Source organism: Oryctolagus cuniculus, chromosome 5, assembly GCF_051225735.1.
Source record: "Oryctolagus cuniculus isolate XC-2025 breed Fujian yellow rabbit chromosome 5, ASM5122573v1, whole genome shotgun sequence".
Taxonomy (NCBI): Eukaryota; Metazoa; Chordata; class Mammalia; order Lagomorpha; family Leporidae; genus Oryctolagus; species Oryctolagus cuniculus.
In genome coordinates this window covers 163,410,694-163,415,578 of record NC_142871.1, presented here as the reverse complement: position 1 = coordinate 163,415,578, position 4,885 = coordinate 163,410,694, and positions in this window count along the sequence as shown.

The window sequence follows — 4,885 nt, the reverse complement described above, 5'->3', positions numbered from 1 at the left end:
GCGAACTCCTAACAACCCTAGGAAGCAGGCGCAAAAACCTGAAGCACAATGAAACTGTACTTCAAAGAGTTCATGGCAAATGGAATTAAAAGATTATTTTGGCGTAAAAAAAACTGTGAAGCCCATGAAGTTTTTCATTATTTTCCATGTACTTTTTAGAAGAGCCTGCATGGATTTCAAATTCTGCACTAAAATAAGCTTATCTTCTAATTCCATTTTCCAAGAACATTTTAAAGTACACTTATATAACTTGCCTCCAAAAAAGAGAGGAACTTGAACCCATGCAGTCCAACATGAGTTGTTTTTTCCCACTAAGTAAACAACTAGTTTAAAGGAAAGCCCATTTAATATCACATTAAGGGGCCGGTGCAGTTGGGTAGCAGGTAAAGCCGCCGCCTGCAGTGCTGGCATCCCATATGGGTGTCAGTTCGGTTCCCAGCTGTTTCACTTGCGATCCAGCTCTCTGCTATGGCCTGGGAAAGTGGTAGAAGATGGCCCAAGTCCTTGTGGGAGACCCCGAAGAAGCTCCTGGCTTCTGGCTTCGAATCGGCGCAGCTCTGGCCGTTGCAGCCAATTGGGGAGTGAACTAGCAGATGGAAGACCTCTCTTTCTCTCTGCCTTTCCTCCTCTCTCTGTGTAACTGTGACTTTCAAGTAAAATAAATCAATCTTTTAAAAAAAAATCACATTAAGAGTCTGTGGGTGGCAGATTCAGACAAGTTAGGAATGACACTTCAAGTACCTCCTACCTTACTGGAAAGCCTGAGAGGGAAGGGCAGCCCTGGATCAGCGGCCGGGGCAGATGGTCAAGATCCAGGGGTCTCCTAATTCCCAGGCTAGCACAGCGCTCCCACCCTACCTTCGTTCAGTGTCACAGAACTACCAATGATACCGAGTTATCACCAGGGATATTTATGAACCACCCTAAGCACACAGCAAGGGCAAATGAAAACTGGACCACAATTTCTTGTTCTTTCTTTAAACACTTAGTAAGAGATTCCCACATGGTACCTGTGAACCAGAGCTGGGAATTAAAACAAGATACTGAGTTCACAGTCTAGCATAGGTAGACAGACTGTGCCTACAGTAAGGGACAGCAGAGGGAAAGAGACACACAGTCAGCGTGTGCCTCCCATGTATACTGGACTGTGCCAATGAGAGAAACTCGTAATTCCACATACAGATGGCCAGACACAGCCTCGCCCTCTTCAGCTCACTCTTGGACTTCCTGGCTTGAAAACCCAACAGCTGATACTCCTCCCTCATTTCTAACATGCAGTGGACCACTCAAAACCCTTTAAAGCTTGTAAATGCCATCAACCTACTAAGACTATCTTACAGAAATGTCTTCTCCGTGCTTATGGGGGAAGGCATTTAAAGAAGTGTGTCATTAACAGAGATTAAATAACTGAATTACATAACAAAAACAGAATGTCAAACTCCAAATAGCTATTCACACCACAAATATAAAAAACAAATCCATTTATAATAGCTCAAGACTCTCTGTGGCTTTGCAGGGCTCTAAAGTTGAGTGCCATGCACACCCCACTGGACAGGCCAGCATACAGGGTACATTTGGTTCTGAGAGTACTGCATTTTGACTGCTGGAAGTCTCAAAAAATTAAGTATCTGTGAGCTGTTCAACTGTTTCTCCATCTTCAATGTGGTATAGGGAGAGGACATGTGAGCTTCAGGGTAAGACAGCTCTGCACCCATATGCAACAGGCCACCCTTTGCAAACCACTTTCACTCCAGGGCTCGTTGCATCCATCTACAAAATGAGAACAGTATCCCCTTCCTTCAGTGGGCTGTGAGGTTTCTGAGTTCATAAATGGAAAAGCACACGGCACGCAAGTGATGCTTAATAATCGAGTTCCTTTCCTGCTTCCTTAGGGCAGCAGCTAAGTGGTGTCCAAGCTGAAGCACCGTATCCCTAAATAATTCCAAAAGCTCAAAGGAAAACGCCACAACTTCAGAGGATGTAACTGCCAGGTTTTCACATAAATGAAAAAGGACAATCACACAAATGCTCACTAGTCAAGTTTGAAACTGATGCCTGCAAGTGGGTTTCACAGCGCTGTCCTGCTGGCACAGACAACCCTGACGATGAAACCCAACATCCCACTTACACTGACCTCGAAGCAGCGGTTCAAAGAAAGTGGGATTTTATTTAAGAAAACTGTAGCAAATTTCTTATTTTAGTCCTACGGCTATAAATGACACCACCTGAAAACTGCGAAGCACCTCAAGTCTATCTGGAAATGTTTTTAAATTTAGTAGGCTAAAAATTAATTTTGGAATGAAAATAAGAAGTGAAAACAAGGGTATAACCTATCAAATTTTGCCGAGAGATGACACGAAACAATTCTTTCATTATTCGAAGGAACCAGGTGACTTCCTTCACACCAAGGGTATGGAAATCACAAGCCGCAACAGGTGGCTCTTGTTCCTGGGCTTTACTTTATCCACACAAGTTTCAATGTCACTGTGTCACCATTCTCTCCTCCCCAGTAGAACCAAATGACAGTCCAGGCCATGTGCTACAATAAGGCTTCAAGGCAGTAGCTTTCAAATGATTTTTAATGTCCCAACTTGCCTTTTCCTTCCATCAGACACATTTCCGGAAGCTACTTCAACGTCATTTTTTCCTTCTGATTTCCACTTCACTCCTTCCCTTAAGGCCTCCACCTGAACCCCCATTTCCCTCCCTTGTCAGACCGGCTTTAGAGGACGGGACGAGCCCTGAAATCCACTCTCTACTTAAGACCCTGAGAATGATGGAGCTGCACAAGCAACGGAGATGACGCTTTATGAACACATTATTCTCACATGTCTGGCCAACAGGTTTAATATACAAGATCCTTAAAGTTCATTTTACAGATTCTGAAACCAAGTTGTTCAAAATGTGAATTCTGAAACCATGGTTGGTGTAGCAAATGAATATCAAAACAAAGAAAAACTTCATCCAAATATTTACATTTGTAAAAGATATTTTTAAAAATAGGCTACTTATTAAGTGTGCTTGAACAAACCATGTGTGGAATTCAATTCCATTCATTATGGAGTTAGTTTCTGTTAAATACTTACTGATGCTATGGTAAAGCCCTGGCATCTGAGGATTTAAGAGTTGTCAACTGTTCCCAATCTATACTAAAAAGTTAAACATGACAAATAATAAAGGCTACCGTTCTGAGGTACGAGTTTGAGCCCCAGAGGTGGAAGGGCTGTCTGCGAAGCAGGTGACGCAGGCGTGGGAAGGGCCAGCGTGGGCTTTCCACTGTCTACATAAGGCCAGCTATCGACAGACTCTCCGAGGCCACACTTGTAGTTACACCTTACTGCATTTCCTGCTAGTTCTGCAAACTATTATGTTCACAAAAATGTCTGGAATATACTTGAAATGGCTCCTATGTTACATTAAAAAAACCAAAACCCACGCAGTTATCTAGAACTCACAGAGTTTTTTCAAAATAAACTACTACACATACAGCCCAATTAAAAATCAAATATTTTATATTATACAGGAATAAAGTGTATAGTCCAGCAATGCCAATATAGGTAACACAACATCTTAGCCCCTACTTGCAAAGCGATGAACGATTCTACAATAATTTATATTGTCACTGACTTTGGCTCAGATGCTTCAATACTTAAACAGCTCGGGAAGATTTTTCTGTGGTTTCTTTTTGTTGGTTGTCATTTCTTTTTGTGTGGACATAGGTGTGAAGAGGAATAGGCCAGACGATGAGAATGAAGAGAGGTCAAAAATTTAAAAGCCACTAAAATTTCATTTACCACTTCCTTATAAAATATATCTGGAAGGACATGGCTTAAAATGTGTCCATACAATTTACTTTACCCTTAATCCAGTCTGACAATAACACCAAACTTAACTTACTACCTAGAGCAACTGTGACTCTAAGAGGAGTTCAGAAAGCCCATCTGGTTCTCATGTTTTTAAGTGCTTAAAAGTTTTAGAATTTTTCAGGTTAACTAAAAAAACAGTCACGTCAACAACCAAACCCTCCAAAAGATTCAATAAAAACAAATGGATAACTGTTTTAAGAACATCCAACTCAGACTGGCTTTTTTTTTTTTTTTTTTTTTTACAGAAGGGAAATAGTTGGAAATAACTGGATCTTCAGCGGAGTCTGTAAACCAGGCACCTCTTCTTAAGAAAAGATGCTTCTATTAAGGACAGAAAAAAGCATATCTGTTTTTTTTTTTTTTTTTTTTTTTTTTTAAGCCAAGTAGGTCTGTAATCATTCCAGAGCTATCCTTGGGTCAGAAATGAACGATGGACAACACAAACTCAGTTTGCCCAGATTAAGTTTTCTCTTTGTTAAAAAAGGGGGTTTTATATATATATCAAAGTTGGCAGGCAACATTCAAAGCAAATTAATATCTGAATGAGTGTTTCACACAATTCTGTTGCTAGAGAGATCCCAAAATTCCTTGAACCCTTTTGGGAAGTTTTCTGAAGGTGCGCATTATCGCAAACAGCAGCAAAATGCCAAAACAATTCTATTGCTAAAAAGCAGCTTCCTGCTGTGCCTTTAGAACACCAGTTGTAACACAGCAACAAGAGCAAAATGATCATTTGTGCCATCAACCTTGACTGCAGCTATTCAAAGGAAAAACACAGTATTTTCTTTAAAACAGCTCAAGGCAGGACATCTACAACATATTGGGCAAATCATTCACTTAGGTTTGGAGGGAAAGAAAATCAGACAATGTTCATAAGGAAGTGACCACAGCATCATAGTTGGTATTCTAAAGGCATGTTTCAGGTAGCTCAACAATGATTCTGGTAAGACCAACAGCTCACATACATACACACGCACACACAGATTTTAATGGTTTAAAAAAACCCAAATTTGTTACTT